At 46.4% G+C, this 17835-nt stretch overlaps 1 protein-coding gene across 2 annotated transcripts in view; it reads left to right on the top strand.

The window, feature by feature from the left end:
- Positions 1 to 4165: 4165 nt before the first annotated feature.
- The window catches only part of MAJIN (membrane anchored junction protein), a 37798-nt gene continuing 24128 nt past the window's right edge, over positions 4166 to 17835 (top strand). The window contains exon 1 of one of the 2 annotated variants that reach the window (XM_036391141.1): positions 4166 to 4278. The gene's annotated coding sequence lies outside the window, so the exon portion shown is untranslated. Of the gene's footprint in view, positions 4300 to 17835 lie in introns of both variants that reach the window. The other variant, XM_036391142.1, reaches the window with a different exon arrangement.

Here is a 17835-nt window from a genome sequence, read left to right as displayed (position 1 = left end):
CCGCCCTGAACCAATCAGCGCCCGAGCTCAGAGCACTGGGGGAAACCAAACGAGGTGATGGAGCGAGTGAGGCCTGAGGGCTCCAGAGGGGACCAAGGGAGGAATCTGTAGGGCTTGGGGGGGGGTGGGGGGCCGCATCATCAGTTCTCGCATACCTCCCGCAGAGGCTCAGCCTGGAGCAGCAAACAGAGTGTCCAGTGCAAAGGAGGTGGGAGAGCAGCCCATCCTCAAGTGCCCTATGGGATCCCCAATTGCCCCCTGGAGGCTTCAGTCTGCTCCCCCATTCCCTCAGTGTTGTTCCAGACTCCAAGTGCTCCCCAGACCCCTAAATGCCTGCCAATTCCCTCTCTTGCGCCAGCGTTCCCCAAGAGTGCCTCAAGGACCCCCAACTACCCCATCCGATGCCAGGTGATGCCCCGGACCCCGCCATTCTGCCCATAAGTGCGTCCTGTAGCCCCTCAAACTTCTCCCGAGACCACCAGCCCCGTGAGGTCAGTGCAGGGTCAGCATTTCGGGGGTCCTTGCCCCTCCCCAACTCTTTTCTCCCCCCCCAGACAGACCTTGCTCAGCCCCCGCCCCCACGGGCTGGAAGGCGCGGAGCCAAGCAGAGGCTTCGCCCCCTGCAGCTCCACCCTCGATGATCCCCTTGTCCAATGGCACTGGAGGCGATGCCAAGGGGAGGAGCCAGTGTTGGGCACGCCCCTGGTGGCCAGGGCCCTGCTGGGTGGGCTCTGCTGCTCCCCGGGGTTCCCTGCAGGGAGTGCCACCGGGGACGTCACATAACCGCCCAGGGTCCTGCAGGGGGCAGTGCTCTGGGAGTCACGTGACCCACCTGAGGGCCCCCTGCCATGGCCAATCGGGAGACATTACTGCGAGCACCAGGGGGCATCTTCACCCCAGGCTGTCTCCCAGGAACCTTTGTGGCAGGATTCATGTTGGAGGCCACAGGCCTCCCACAAGACCCTCTGGCCGATAAGGAGCAGCTTGCTGGATACCCTGCAGGGGGCACTATACTCACAGTCACACGACTCCCACCATGCTCTGCGGCAAATCAGCAGCAGCTGCTGTGCACCTCTGCACCAGGGGGCGCCACCCAATGGGAAGCGAGAGTCCCATGAGCCTTTGCTGCAGGAGCCATTTCGGGGGTCACATGACTGCCTCGGCGCTCTGTGGTGTGCCCCACATTGGAAGTCACGCGGCTCCCAGGATGCCGTGCGGCCTGCAAGGGAGGCGCTTCCTGACCCCCTGCCCCAGGCTTGAGGTCATGTTGTTATGAGTAAAAAAAGTTACCCAATTTTTTTAAAAGGTTGCAGAGTGAACAGGTTGGACCAGTTGCTGCCAGGGTGGAGTTCTAACTGTTTGTTATTGTAATCACCAGTCGTTTTCATTAACTACCTGTCATTGATGGTTAAGAATTCCGCCTTTTGTCAGAGTGACACCCTGCTGCTTCCTAGAAGATGACACCCCGACGGGTGAGGAAAAGGGACATGAATCAACATGCAAATGACATTGGATCCAGCATGCAGCGGGAGAGACCCCTCACCAAACCTAGCCAAAAACCCCTAAAACAACGAGCCAACACAAAATTGATGAATCAAAGTGATGACTATACAAAATCCAGAGCCTGCAGAGATGCTGAGACCCTTTTTTGCCCCTCGCCCCAGCCAGGAGGACCTCGGCTAGAGGAAGGACCCTAGAGGTCAAACCAAAAGAACAAGGGATTTTCCTGATATTCTTCTGAGGATGGATTCCCCAGCTCTGTCCACAGACCAGTGGACAAAGCTGCATTCTTTCTCCTCCTCTGAGTGCATTCTTTCTCCTCCTCTGAGTCACTCCTGGATGCAGCAGCAGTAGCAGTGGCACCGGCAGTGGTGGCAGCGTGGTGTGGACTGTCAGTTTTCCCCCCCAGAGCTGATCACTTTTAATAAAGGCATTAAAAAGGATAAAAGTCTCCTGCCCATTTCAAAGTGACCCCAGGGAGGCCCCACTGCCAATCAGGAGCAGTGCAGGTGATACTCTATAGGGGGCGCCATGGCAGCAGCCACTGGGTGAGGAACTAGAGGAGTCCTTGAGGGTCATGAGGGTCACTTGAGGGCCATGGGGTCATTTGTGAGCAAGGAACCCACTTGAGGGTGATGGGGGTCACTTGTGGGTCATCAGGTCAACTGAGGGTCATGGGGAGTGCTTGTCAGCCAGGGAGTCACTCGAAGGCTGGGGGCTACTGAGGGTTATGAGGCACCTTTGTGGGGCTGGGGGCATTTGTGGGGCAGAGGGGTCACTGATGGGCCTGGATGTGCCCTTGTGGCCTCAGGTGGTCATTTGTGGGCCAGGGTGGGCACTTGTGGGGCGGGGGGGTAGTTGTGGATCAGCGACCTCTTGAGGGGCTGAGGGGGCATTTGTGGGTTGGGGAGACACTTCTGGCTCAGGAAGTCCCTTGTGGGGCTGGGGGAACACTTGTGGGACTGCCACCCCCCGTAACCCACCCCCTGTGACATGCAGCCCCCCCCAGGCCCTCTTGGGGACGTCCTCCTCTGGATGCTGCAATGCCACCGCCAGGCCGTAAGGGGAAGCCTTTGGTAAGACATCCCCACCCCCAAATTTCAGGGGTCTGCCCCTGAGCCTCCCCCAGGTCCCCCTAACTCCCCATGTGCTCTCCCTTTTCTCCCCCAGGGCCATTGAGACCCTCTTGGAATGCCCACCTGGACACCTCCAGCCCATGGTGGGGCCAATAAAGCAATGACACCCCAAAATTGCACCAGGGAGGTGGGGAGACCCCCAAAACTCCCTCCCTTACCTTCCCCCACCTTTGGGATTGCCCCCAATCCCCTCTCCCTCCAAATGTCCCCAAGAGCATTTGGGGGCTTCTGGGGGCTCAAAAGCAGCTATTGGTGGGGCACTGGGTGTCTCTAGGGGGTCCCTAAGGGTCTTTAGGGTGTTTGGAGGGGCTCAGAGGCTGAGGAAGGTGTTATGAGTAAAAAAGTTGTCCATTTTTTTTTTAAAAAGGTTGCGGAGTTAACAGGTTAAACCAATTGCTGCTAAGTTGCAGTTTTAACTATTTATTGTTAATAATTTTATGTTGTAATTACCTGTTGTTAATAATTTTTTTTAATTACCTGTTGTTGATGGTTAGAAATCCCTCTTCTTCGAGTATCACCCTGCTGCTTCCTGGAAAATGGCACCCAGCACTGTGAGGAGGAGGTGAAATCGGAGTAGGCATGCAAATGAGGAAACCCCTCACCAAATCTAGCAGGAAAAACCCGTAAAACAATGAGCCACCGTGGAATTAAGAGATCTAAGAGATGTCTAGAGGTGAAGAACTGAATCCAGTGTCTGCTAAGACCCTTTTTAGTTCTCACCCTAACCTAAAAAACGTCGGCTAGAAAGAGGCCCTCAAATGTCAACCCAAAACTGGGCAACCTCTTGGTGTTCTCCTGAGGATGGAAACCCCAGTTCTGTCTGCAGACCAGTGGACACAGCTGCACTCTTCCTTCTTCTCCTCCGTGCCACTCCTGGGCACAGCGGTGGCGTGTGGTTCTCCCCACCCAAGCTGATTTTTAATAAAGGCCTTAAAAAGGAGAAAAATCTCCAACGTTATTAAGTTCAGAAGGGAATTTGGGCTTGTATGGGGAGTGCAGGAAATCGGGAGTGGTTAGGGGCACACTGAGCCTAGGGCATCTAGAAGAGGTCTGTGGGAATTTTGGGGGAGACTCTAGGAGTATCGAGGAAAATCTGTGAAAAATATTGGGGGTCCAGGTACGGCTTTGGGGGGGTCTTTACGGTCCCGGAGTCTGTGCGATGTTTTGGGGGGCCCAGAACAGCGTTGGGAGGTCTACGGGGACTAGGAAGTCAATAGGGGTGCCTGGGGGTTTATTGGGCATTTCGGGGAAGGGAACCCCCAAATCCGTGGGAGTGGGGCTCACCTGTCTTCTTCACCTTCACACGGCTGACGTGGCGCCGGGGGGTTCTGGTGTCCTCCGCCCCTGAGGGCGCTGGGGGCGGGGGGATCATGAGGGCGTCAGAAGATCCCCCTAAGCCCCCAAAAATCCCTCGTGCTCTCCCTATTCCCCCCCCCCCCCCCGCCTCCCATTGGCCGATGGTTCCGCGCCAGTTTACTCACTTCCTGGACTACAACTCCCGAAAGACCGCGGGGCTCCATAGGCCGCCGATAGAGCCGCGATTGCGGTTCCCGTCATGCCCCGCGGCCCGTGAAAGGCCCGTCGGGGCCGGGACAGTCCCCTAAGTACCGTCCCAGCTGCTCCCCAAGTGCTTCCCTGAACCGTAAGTGCGCCCCGGGGCCCCGTAAGTACCCCCAGTTTCCCTCTCCTGACCCTCAAGTGCCCCTCAGGGTCCCGAAGTCCGCCCGTCCCCTACTTGCCCCCAAAACGCCCCCTCTGTGTACCCTCGGACCCCCAAGTGCTCTCCAACTACCTCCCCGACCCCTAAGTGCCCCTCCAGACCCTTTAATGATCCCGCAAGCATCCCCAGCTGGCCTCCAAGCGCCCTGGGAATTGGCGTGATGACAACGATGTAGAGTAAGACCCTGACTCTATCGCAGTATCAGCAACACTTCAGCCTTTAATTAAAATTTGAATCAAAACTGCAGTTGCCGATGTGGAGGATGGACAGGCCCCCGCACTTTTTCGTGTCACTCCCGTGGTCCCTCTTGGAGCCAGGGAAATTGCAGGAAAAGCATTCCTGCATGTTGCGTGCATCAAAATTTCATGGGAATCAGGAACCGAGTCCGTGCAGTGAACTTCCCTGACAGGTGGAGAAAATCCGGTCAGATGAAGAACAGGTTGAGAGGACTTTGGGGACCTGGTGTATATAAAACCCCAGAGACCCCCCTTCATCCCCTACAGACTCCCCAGTAGATCCCAAATACCCTCAGAATCCCCTGAAAATGCTCCATAGCTTCCTCCCCCCCAAGACCCTATAAACCCTCAGGACCCTCCCAAACCTCCCTCTAATACCTCCTGAGGCTCTCTAAAATAACCCATAGATCTGCCCAAACCCTTGGCACCCCCTGCACCCCCTAAAAGGGGCTACCCCAGGTGGACTGCCTGAGCCACTTTTTGGGCTGATATGTACATAGGCATAGATCTAATAGAGAGATAAAATATAATATAGAAAGTGGTCTCCAGGAGAGCTGAAGAGGGTCTTTGTCAGGGTACAGGATGAAGGGTGAGGGTTTCCACCTGCCAGAGGGTAGGGTTAGATAGGATATCGGGAAGAAATTCCTCCCTGCGAGGGTGGTGAGATCCTGGCACCGGTTGTCCAGAGAAGCTGCAGCTGCTCCATCCCTGGAAGTATCCAAGGCCAGGATGGACAGGGCTTGGAGCAACCTGGGATAGTAGAAGATGTCCCTGCTCATGGCAGGGGGTGGATGGAGATGACCTTTTAAGTCCCTTCCAACCCAAACCAGCCTGGGATTCTAAAAGTGGGGGAGGTTTGGGGTAGGAAACCTTGGCTGACCCCAGGTGCCCTCCCAGGCTGCTCCATCACTCACACTTCAGGAAGAGACAGCAAGAGAAAACCTGATGAAAAAGCCCCTGGGGGAGATGGGTTGGGGGGTGTGAGTCTCTCAGGTCTGCTCCAGCCCTTTCCAGTCCCTCAGGTGGAGGCACCTGGAGCATGATTCCTACACAACAGGCATCTCAATGGGGGAGATGACAGGTTCAGCCTCTTGACCTAGCCTGTCCTGATCCCTCTGCAGGGATCCTCTCCCTTTCTGCCCTCCAGCAGATCCACAGACCCACATAAGTTGGTGTCATTTGTGAACTTAGTTTGACTTCCACTTGATCCCCTCATCCAGATCATCAATAAAGATGTTGAACAGGACTGGACCCAGCACTGACTCCTGGGGTCACCCACAAGTAATTGGGTGTTATGGATAGAATGGGAGCTTCAGACAAGCCCTGTCTTAGGCTAATATTTTTGGGTACAGCTTGAATTAGGTGGTCTGCACCTAAACCACTCTGGCTTGCAAGTTCTAAGAGTGGCAGATCAGGTCTATTATGAAATTAGTTATTTATTGAATAGACAGGAGATAATAGACAAAGGTCTTGAACAGAGTTACTTGCTACACGGTATAAAACAGAAGAACTACCAGTAGGTTACGTAAAACAGTTCACAACATTAAGGTACCTATATCAAAGCTAGGAAAGAAATAATATAGATTAGGAATCAATGTAACTTACCACCAAACTGGCAAGAGTGTACACAAAGTCTTTTCACTCAACCCTCAAGAGAGGAATCACAAAACCAGCATCCCAACTTTGGGGGAAAAGCCCCACACATTTCCAGGGAATGTGCAGAAACTTCTACTTTGTGAAAGTTTGATGTAGCTTTAATAGATTGTGAAGTAAAGTGTCTGTCAGAAATTCCAGCTTATCTTTCCACAATCTTGCTTCCACAGCAAGATGTTTATTGTCATCTACAAGTGCTGCTTCTATAGCGCCCAAATAGCCATGAGACAAGCAGTCCTTAGTGATTTATTTCAGCAATTAGCAAGTTCTTGTGGCAGGGAACATGTCCTGCTACACTACCCCCAGCTGGATTTAGTTCCATTCCCCACCACTCTCTGGGCTTGGGCATCAGCCAGTTTTTCATCCAGCAAACAGTTCCCTTGTCCAATCCATGAGCAGCCAGCTTCTCCAGTATCAAAGGCTTTACTGATGTCTATAAATATACATCCACCACCCTTCCCTCATCTACTGAGTGGGTCATTCTATCACCGCCTGCAGACCCTTGGCCTGGGCGGGAACAACCTGTGGCACTCAGCAGCCGTGGCATTCCAGGGCCTCCCACAGCTTTGCCGGCTTTCCCTGGCCTGCAGTCGGCTGCTGGAGGTGAGCGTGGCCGCATTCCAGCCAGTGCAGGTGACCCTGGGTGAGCTGGAGCTGCTGCCAATGGGCTGCGCTGCCTGAGCCCACACCTGCGGCAGCTGCCACCTTTCCACTCCCTGCACAACCTCTGTGAGCTGAAGTTGCAGGCGCAGCAGCCACAGGGGATGCGTGTGGTCCCACAACGCTTCTTCCAGGGACTCAGTGCCTTGCGCTCGCTCTACCTGTCACAGAACTCGCTGTCGGCCATCCTTGGCAATGCCTTTGATGACCTGGCACAGCTGCAGTGTTGCAGCCTGAATAGCTGCTAGTAAAGTCCAGGGTAAAGAATCAAAAAGGCCATTTTCACAATATCTACAGATGTTTAATTCAGCCACACGGTAACATGTTCGGGTCCCAGGCACACACACATGGAGGGTCCAGGTTTCTCTCTCCCCAGGAGCCCGGGATCACCTTGGTCTCGGGGCAGTTAAAAGATAAGGGCCAATCAGGGAATAGGGAGGGAGTGGCTCAGGAACACAGGAACAGAGATAAAAACAGGGGAAGGAGCCAATGCCGTCTTACCAGCTTTTTGAGGGAAGCTTCTTGTGTTTCCCCAACCCAGGGGATGCCCCCCAGGGTCTCCACAACTCCCCGTTTCGATATTATTAAGAAAGCTTCTCTGAAGGATCAATTGAATCAACATAAAATGACAAAAACAATCAAAAGCACTCATAAGACAATTTTCAAAATGCAAACAATTCCAAATTGATTTTCTTACAGCTGGCAGGATGGATGTGGGGTTTTCTGAGTACGGTTTATCTGGAAACTGAGTCAGGAGAAGGTTCCTTCAGCAGGGACTGGTTCTCTGTCACCTGTGGCAGTGTTGTTGTCTGTGACTGGCTCTGTACGATGTAGTGCACGTGGTGGTGTGCCTGTTGGAAACTCCAAAATAGAAATTATTAACTTTTAAGAAAAAGATGGTTACTTCAAGGAAACATTCTTTTCTTTCCCTCCCAATCACACTCCCTCTGGTATTATGAAAGAACACTGGGGAAAGGGATTAGTGGAGGGAGGCCGTGAAAAGGGGGAGAGGAGGTAGGAATTTCTGGGAACATAAAAAAGGGGTAATAGGACAATGGAAAGGAAAATGGGAAAGTGGGAGAGGGGCAGGGAGGCCACAGGAATTGGGGAAAGGGGAAGAAGTGGGACTTATCCGATTGGAAGGTTCAGTCATTATGGAGGTGGACTTTTCAATGCAGGACAGCTCGTCGGTGTTCTGTGCCCTTTTGGATTCTAGGCTGTTGCTGGGGCTTGATGGCTGTTGGTTTTGGGTTCTATTTCCTTGGTAGGTGTGTGGAGGAGTTCTGAGATGTGGATAATATTTCACAGTTTTGCAGTTCAGTGCATGTTCACTACCTTGCACTGAGTCATATTGGCTGCTTGGGGCCCTTTTATTCCTTGTATTATATTAAATTCCACAATTTCTCCATCTCCTGGACTGTGGAGGTATTTCCTGGGGTTATTCTTTTTAATAGCAGTCTGATGTACAAACACATCTGCTTTGTTAACATTCCAGGTTATGAAACCATATCTGTTCTTTACATCGAACCATTTCACTGACCCCCAAAACATTCATGGCAAGGACATTTTTACCTTTGTCATTGGGTCCGTGTTTCTGTTGCTGGACATGTCGCTGGTGCTGGTGTTGAGGCACTGCTGTCCGAGCTTTATCTTGCTCCCGGCGCTGGCAGCCATGCTGGAGCTTGGCCCCCTCCCGGCGGTCTCTCTCGGCTGGTGCCCGCGGGCACTGCCGGCACGGGGCTTCTGTTGCAGCGGCAGTGAGCGGGTTTCACTGCCCAGACTGCGGCTCTGAGCCATCCCTCGGTGGGGCTGCCCACCCATCTGGCAACAGCGGCGCCCCGGGGCCGCTGGCCTCACCCTCCCGCCCTCGGCCCCGGTTCCACAGGCTGCCCTGACCGGGGCTAGGCAGCGAGTATCGGCCGGCTTGCTATGGCCACGCGGAGCGGTGGCGAGGCAGCCGCGGGTTTTCCACGGGGGCAGCTGTTCGGTGCGAGGGGAGACGAATCCTCCTGAAGGCTGGTTTTGCCATAAAACAGAGTAAAGTCAAGGGACCTGCCCAGGAAATTCAGTTTTTAGAAGTAAAATAGCAAGATGGACATTGTCAGATTTCAGTGGATACGGTTAACAAAATAGCAGCCATGTCCCCACTAACCAAGAGGAGGGAAACACAGGCTTTCCTGGCACTGTGGTATTTTGGAGAATGCATATTCCGTGTTACAATCAGATTGTAAACTCTCTCTATCATGTGACATGGAAGAAGATTGATTTCAAGTGAGGTCTTTAACAGCAACAAGCTTTTGAACAAATTAAAGAGGAGATTGTTCCTACAGTAGCCATTGGACCAGTCAGGACAGAACAAGGTGTGGAAAACAGGCTCCACACTGTAGCCAGGGAGAATGGTCCATCCTGGAGCCTCCGCCAGAAGGGACCTGAGGAAGTTCGAGGACCACCCTATGGCTCTTGACTCTGGGATACAAAGGATCTGAGTCCAGCTGTACCTCTACACCACACTGCAGTTACTGGCAGCTTATGAGAAGGTTCCATCTGTGTCAGAAGTGATTGGCACCAAAGCACAACTTCCACTGGCACCCGACTGCCAGTGGTGGGCTGGACGTTCAAAGGGAAAGGCATCTTGGAAGTAATTACGAACTGGCCCTGAGGCAAAAATTTCAGATTATCATCAGAAGGGGAAGAGGTGAAGGTGACACGTGCTAAGGAGGCCCTGACCAAAAAATGAAAAGTGTCTGTCTTTACTGATGGTTCCTGCCATATTGTAGAGATGCATCAAAAATGGATAGCTGCTGTATGGAGTCCTACATGACAACTTGCGGAAGCCACTGAAGGACAAGCTGGATCCAGTCAGGTTACGGAGCTTAAAGCTTAAAGCTTTGGATATGGCTGAATGAGAGAAGTGGCCAGCACTCTGCCTCTTCACTGACTCACGGATGGTGGCAAATGCTCTGTGGGGCACATGCTGATATTTGAGTGCTTATTCCAGGTGTAATATTTGTAAAGCAGGGTAAATAATTTGCATGGCTAGTGGATGGCAGGTGCATGCTTAAATAAGCTACATCAATGCTTCTTCAAGCAAGAAGAATTTATCCATGCTGGAATTACAGTGAGTGGTTAGGAGAATCATACAGGATGTAACACAGTTATTTGATTTGTCTTGTCCACATCAGAAGATGTGGACAAGAGGTCAGTCAGTCAGGAGACCTGAATTTTAGTGCTTCATCTTTCCTTTTTAAGTTGACTGCCCTTCATGCTGGGCCTATGTAGTGCTTTATTAGTTTTTCTGGCATTGGGAAATGTTAAGACCTAGGCTAGGCTTGGTGGGTTAATAGGTGCGAGTTGTTGATGCTCCTTTGATTTTTCAGTTTAGAGCAGGTTCAAAGAGTTCTAAGGAAAAAGAAAGACTATAGTTGAGGGAACTTCTCTGCTTCAGCTAGCTAAAAACAAACTAAAAAGTAAAGGAGAGTTCTGTCTTGCTGTCTGTCTGTGCTGTAGATAATACAGTCTAGGAGCTGGAATGTAGAGGAGTGAGTGCAGTTTCAGAAACAAACTGCATGCTTCTTCTCTCCCCCTCCTTTGCTCTCAGAACTAGTCTTAAAGGTGTAAAACTTATTTTTGGGCTAAACAGATGAATGGGGATACAATTCAGCATCATAAAGTCACCCCAAGACAATCATACAGGATGTAACTTAGTTATTAGAATTGTCTCACCCATGTCACGCAGGAGACCTGAATTTTAATGCTTTGTCTTTTCTTTTCAAGTTGACTGCCCTTAGTGCTGGGCCATTTTTGGTTTGATGTCCAAATCCCTCTCTGTTACTTGCTCTTCTTCATTTTTTCTGCCTGGAATAATTTTGGGTTTAAAAACCCTTAGTAATCCTGCATTTTGCCTGATGCAGGAAGGAGGAATGTAATTTGGAGATTTTGGAAACAGGAAGATAATTTCTTCCTTTAATGTTATGATAAAACATAGGGGAAAAAAAAAACCCTGTTATGAAAATTCAGTTCTATTAATTTAAACAATTGCGTTGCTTAGCCAACAAATAGTAATGGACCAGACTTATACACATCTTTTAACTCTGGAAGCCATTTTAAATGAAGACTTGGAAATGTAATCATATCATTTTATTATATTGAAAGACTAGATAGAGTTGAGGGATCAGGAAGATGAGTATGAGTCCCTATCTATTACATGTTGCAGTAAAAGTATGGTTTTTCTTTCACTCACATGGAGCCTTACATCTGCTCCATCTGGAGGTGCTTTCATTTGGTGAGAATGGAACATGCTGAAATTCTGAAAAGTCGTGACTGAAAAGTCATTCAATCCTTTTATGGATTAATGCAATTTGTTGACGTATTCAGCAACCTGATCATGTGGTCTGGAGTCCAGACCAATCGGACTGTTTCTCCAGGCTGTTTTCACTCAATCAAATAAATGGCCTAGCTTCTTCTGATGGTACTAGGGAGACAACCAGATGCAAAAGTTGCATTAGTTCTTTTTTCTGTATAAATGTGCAAACTAGATTTGGGGTTTTTTGTCTCTGGAAAGAGGCAGGGATGAAACAATTCCTTAAAAGGTCAGTAATGTTTGAGCATCCATCTGACCTTCACAAGATTATTTTCAATCTTTTGGTACATGCTCTTATAAGACCTCATGTTTGTTTGCCTGCTTGGATGGGTTTTTTTTATGTATTTGACACTTTTTAGAGTTCTTTGTCAGGTTTCAGTATGGAAATCTTAGAAAAATTCTTACACCATTTCAACTCAGTATAAATACATAAATAGAACTGCTAGCTAAAAAAGGAACTGTTTGGACCACATTTGTGTGGGTGAAGGGAAAAGCCATAACGCTTATTCCTCTCCTTTGTTTGTATTTGATCTTGGATGTTCTAATTTGATGAAATCTTGGCCTAAACTTGAAGTTTTAGTATTCCTCTTAACTGCCTTTTTTTACTTGTAGTGAAATGTGTTCTAGGTTGACTTGATAAAACAGAGTAGCATACTCCAGGCTAGAGATGTAAGCAAACATCTGTGGGCTGAAAATTCTGATTTTGTTAGCAAGTGGAGCACTTAACTAATGTTTCTTTTAGCCTTTTGCTTTATTTCAATTTCTATATGATAAACCCAGAATATATTCTTCAAGGTCTGCATTTGTGGAGGCACTTTTCATTCACTTGCAGTAAGTATAACTGAAGACCCAGTTTGCCATATTCACCCTTGTGTGACCTCAAGGAGCAGCTCCAGAAAATGGGAGTGTCCTTGAACTTCTGTGGTACATCTGGCAGCCTGTGCAGGTCCTTCAGGTACTCCAGTGTCTGAAACAGTGCTTGGAACATGCATGGAAGTGTTTCTGGCTTCCGTTTGAACCCGTGACTACTAATTACCAGCTGCCTTAAGAAAAAAAGGTGTTAGGAAAAACATTCCCTTGACTTCCTAGTCTCTTCATATTGATGATGCATTTCAACAATGCAGATAGATTTAATCCTGAAGTTTCTGTATTTGTTCTTTTGTTTGTTTGCTGGAATTCTTCCCTTCTTCTGTCCTCATAGCACTTCAAACAATTCTCCAAAACTAGTGTTGCTACTACTGGATGATTAAAAAGCCTGTGAAATGAATTGTGCTAATTACTTAGCTGTGACTTAGCTTGTTTTAGAGCAAGAAATTTGTGCCTTTAAAATTGTCTTATTTACTAAATGTCCTTTGAAACTTCCTGAGGAAAGCTAGTCATGTTCCCATGGTTAACCCAGTCATGTCACTACAGATTGCTTAGCAACTTTTGATTTGTGCACTACAATTGGGCTGTATTTGTTTTTGATCTAAAGTTTTTCCTCTTCAAGACAAATTCTGGCCTTTTTTTTCTGTAGAGTTTTTTCTCCTCTCATTTTTGCCAACCAGCTCAATGGACCAGAAGCAGCTGCTTCAGGAGCCCTAGTCCATCTCAGTAGGGTTGTCTTGTGCCTTTGAGGTTTGAGTTTAAGAACTTCTTGCTCAGTGACTGATTCTACTTAGGATACAGATGCATTGGGTAAGAGATGGAAAGTGGGCTTTTTGTTTGCTTGTTTGATTGGTTTTACGAATGCTTTAAGTACAGGACTCCTTATCTTATTACAAAGCAGTTTCTTAACTGTGTATGACAGACCAAAGGAGAGACTGTGTAACTTGATGAATCAGCAGGCGTGTGCCACTGTTGATATGCTGGAGGAGAATTTGGAGCAAAAAAATCTCATACGGTTCAGATTTGTCCTACACATGCTTCCAGAACTTGAAGATGGGTCAGATGTGCACCTTTCAATTTATTTTGCTTCTGGTATTTCTGGGAATTTCTCATTCTGTAATTCTTGGTGGCTTCTTAAGACTTTTGATGAGTCCTTCCTAGCAGTGGTGAATCTCCAGTTTTCATCCATACAGAAGGCCAGGACTGACCAGTTCTCCAAGTGGTTTGGAAACTATGGTGTGTAAAACAGTTCTGTTATACAGTCAGGTCTCCTTTTCCCTGGGATGTATTAGCCTTAGAGTTCCTCATTAGATTGAAGTGCTTCATCATAAATTGTACTACTCAGCCTATAGTTTGGAACCTGATATTGTAGCAGAAAATGCATTTTTGCCACCCTTAGGAGGAATTGCAATGTGTTGTTTTTTAGTTAGTTCTGTATGATGGTTGAGGTGCAGCTGATAAGATCTGCTATTATATTTTAGGTGTCTGTTAAGGGTGTTTGTGTTTTAAGTTGCACTGGCTATGTTCACCATGGTACTTGCTATTCTTGCACTTCATTGTTTGTAGATTCCATTCAGGGTAGGGAGTTTCATTTCTAGAGGGCTCCATATGTTGTTTAGCTGTTAGGACAGCTTACATTTGTGGACACTTAAGCTAACAGGCACTGCCTGTTGACAAGACCGTTTCTACGATGGACGCAGAGCTTTCAAGATGCTTTTCATTATCTGTCGGACAGTTTGTTTCCTCCAAAGTATTTGCTGATGGAACTTGTTTGAATTGTGACACTTTTCAAGATGGAAATCTGTGGAACTCTTGCTTGCTCTTCAGTGTAAATATTCTTCTGCAGATTATTTGCAACCATGATGTAAGGGAAGTCTTGTGGAACAAAACACTCTAGAGTGAAGGTCTGCATATATACCCCTCCTTGTCCCTAAAATTCTTCCTCCTGAGATTCGTAATCTTTGAATCTTTAGCCATATATCTTCCCTCATAGTGACTGCCATGAAACATTTCTTTTTTTGAGAAATGGTTAATTTTAATCACATCTAGTTCTAATTCATAGGAAGCCATAATTCCATTTTAAAAAGGAATCATTTCAATGAAATCATTAGCGTTGTGGTTGTTTTCTGATAAAATGGAAGGTAGCAGTTAGCAAGTCTTCTAAGTATCGCCTTGATGGTATTTCTTTCAATCTTTTAAATTATTTTCACAAATGTTTTAACAGCAAATGAACCAAAGCAAACGAAAATGTCGCTCTCCAGGAAATAAGTAAGTGTATACCATGCTGGGGTGATGATAATCTGCCACAGTTTCGGATTCCAGCAACATATAGAGCACAGAGTGGCTTTTTTGTTCACCCTTTTGGCATGGTCTAGAAAAGTTACACAAGAAAGACTTTTTTTTTCCTCTAATGACAGATGAAGCTTATAATGTAGATGTTTGTTTTTTTCTTTGATTTCTAATTTCATGTTTTGAAACTTGGCAGAAACTTGGCAGTCATTTAGCAGAAACTCAACCTATAGCCATTTTGTGAGCTCCTTGTAGGCAGAAGTTGTAAGCGGTGGAGTTAAAAGTCAGACAGTGCATCAGTTTAAAACAATTAATAAATGTGTTGTGTATTGTGGAGGGATTGAGATATATTTTAACTCCTGATGCTGTGTTTTGGGAGTCCTTCAAAATAGAAGTTATTTTTAAAAGTGTAAGAATAAACAAACAATTCAGCTTGAAAATTTCTGAAGCCATTTTTCAATGGTATAGAAAAAATATCCATTACAAAATAATATGCTGTGTTGATGAAAATTTTTTTTGTTACTTGATAGGGTATAAAGTTTTAGTGAATAATAATAATAATAATAATAATAATAATAATGTTGGATTATCTGCTTAGCATGAGTTATTTCAGCTTTAAATTAATTTTCTGAGTATTTATTTTGCAACTTGCAAGCAGTCTTCTCTGACTTGTGGTAACGCCCTATAACCTGCTGTCATCTGGTGGGGTTACATCCTTACTTACTGCAGCTGTACCAACACTCCAGGTTTGAATTTATGCCTGTTAAACAGAGACAATTCCCAGGCATGGTTTAGGGAAAGTGGAATCCAGGACCCACTGTATGCAGTAGGCAATTGGATTTGGCCACCATGTTTCTAAGGGAAGAGTGATTGGCTGTTTTTAATGTAGGTTTCACACCAGAGGCAGTGGGGCTGGGCAATGTGCAGGGGCTCATCTTGTTTGATGTCTCACTCTTGTATTCACTATTTTGGGACATCAGAGACTTGCCCGACATATTGTAGGTGACTTCCAATATCTGCCTTTCTGCTTTATGTCATGCTCCTGTGATTTTGTACATCCCCCCAACAGAAGAGCTGAGCTGTAAGAAGCCATCCCAGGCAGGAGTGAATGGCAGCATGTGTTTGGAGTGCATCCATTTGAAATTCTTCTTTGCATCGGAGAACCAGAGGGGAAAGCCTTGTCAGTGTGACAGAATTAAGGGCAGACTTGACTTCACACCAGTGTTCCATATTTCCTGCCACCCCTCCAGGATGTTAAAAGTAGCTGAGAGAGCTGTCAGAAGTGTCTTTTTTTTACTATTCTCCTTGTATGACTTAGCCTTTGCTCTGAAATATTTCAAAACAAGAACCAATATGCTCCTCCATGCATGTTTTTGGTAATGAAAAAGATTAGTCCTTTTGTGCAAAAGAATATACAAAACACAAAGCAAATGTTACTGACTCGCTTAACAACAGGAAATCTCCAGAGAAAGGAATGACATTGCTTTCCTAGTAATCTACGAAAGCCTTTTTTTCTGGTTGCAGTGGTCTGTGATTTCATGGTGCACCAATCCTCATGTTTGCTAGTTTCTAAAAATATGGATAAAATGAAGAAGGAGAAAAAAAAAACAGTTGCTGTGCTATCAAGAAAACTCCATGCACTTTTCTGACAAGTGATTCCAAATGTCCTGGGATGTATCCTTCAGGGAAACTGGGTGCAATTTTTCCTATGCTTTTCTAGAATTCTTCTTCATATTAACCTCTGGCAATGCATTAGAGTGCCATTGCAAAGCCCATAGCCTTCAGATGCTCATGCAATCCATGTGTTAAGTTATAGATATGATTGTTCAGTACAGAAGTGAAATGTTTGATATAAGAAATTGGTTGCTTTACTGGGTCAATTTCAGGCTGATGTTCTTTGGACCAGATTAGCATAAGAGATTTGATAACCAGGATGCCTTGGCAAGAACAAACAGAGCTTTGAAGATTTCAAGAAAATTGGATGAGACAGGAAAGAAGATTGAATCAACTTCTGCAAGCAAGAGATGTTGCAAAATGTAGACATTTGTTTATGTGATGATGAACCCAAACATTGTAATAAAAAATCACTAGCTTTCCTAGAATAGTGTATAAGCATATGTAGTCCAGAATAAATTTGGATTCTGACCACCAGTCAGTTGTCCTCATCTGTCTCCATTGCCAATATAGGCTACTAAGCTTGACTAAGTGAATGTAAAGGAGAAAGTCACAGAGCTTAGGTGGTTCCTGTGTCAGCAGCTTCTCAGTAGTAGGGAGATTTATGTTGTCAAGTTTGTTTCTTCAGCTACCGGATTATGCTCACTCCAGAAGAGGGTTAGAAGGTTGATTCCCTAAATGGTGAAATAATTCTTCCTGCTATTTGTGACTCTTTGGTATTGCTGGGGTTTATTACAGAAAGTTTGATGAAACTGCATGCATTTCGTCTTGGGGAAAACAGAATATTCTTTAGTCAACAGCATGTAGGCTTTTATCAAACTGAGATGGAAACTTAAAATACAGTAATTCTTGCTAGTTCCAGTTCCATTTTTAGGCTGAACAAACCAAATGTCAAAGCTCCACCAGTAGGGAGGGAAATTTAATTGGACTTTCTCCTTTTTAGAGAGCAGCTAATTAAGAGGATCAATATCAGAGCAGGCTGTAAAACAAGAAGAGCGTCATGAAAAGAGGCCAATCCTATCCTCTTAGTATTGCTAGTTGTCATTGGACATGAATAAAATGTGTCAACTCTGTGTTCCTGGGTATCACATCAGTAACAGGTACTTCAGCTGCTGTACTTCTCTCCTGTAGCAAAAAACATAATCCAAATCATCTTGACTCCGTGGTCACAATTCACCCTGTGATGTTGCCAGGTGAAAAAGGAGCAGAAGGTGCACCTGTAAATTGCTTGATTTAATTGTCTATCTAAATCTCTGGTCACTGATTTTGTGAAGGTTTAAACATGTCAGTCGTCCTTATCTTTCAGAATTTTTGGTCATGTTTTTCTTGGGGTTCTTTTAATCTTTCCTCATTAGTTCAGCCTCTGCTCTCAATCCTTTTCTTACATTTGAAGTACCTTGATAGCCTGGAAATGCGTTGGTTTTATTTATCACATCATTATTCTCTTCAAAGGTTTGTTTGCCTCAACTGCCATTTATCATGATTTTCTGCTAGTTTATTTTCAGATGCCAGCAGGTGTTTTGTAATAGCAAGTGCACAATCCTATAGCTTGCTTTTCTTTTTATTTGGTCTGTCTAGAAAATTGAATGATGAACATCTCAGACAGGATTTTCTCCCCACACTATGTTTCACTTGAAGGCCATAGATTTGTATCTGTAATATCATCTACCTGAAATCTTGGCACTGAAGAAACTAGTGGTGTGCCAAGAAGATGATCAGTAGGAATGTTGCAGAACTGCT

The sequence above is a fragment of the Molothrus ater genome, chromosome 11 (assembly GCF_012460135.2).
Source record: "Molothrus ater isolate BHLD 08-10-18 breed brown headed cowbird chromosome 11, BPBGC_Mater_1.1, whole genome shotgun sequence".
NCBI classification, from domain to species: domain Eukaryota; kingdom Metazoa; phylum Chordata; class Aves; order Passeriformes; family Icteridae; genus Molothrus; species Molothrus ater.
This window is presented reverse-complemented; position numbering and strand designations above follow the sequence as displayed.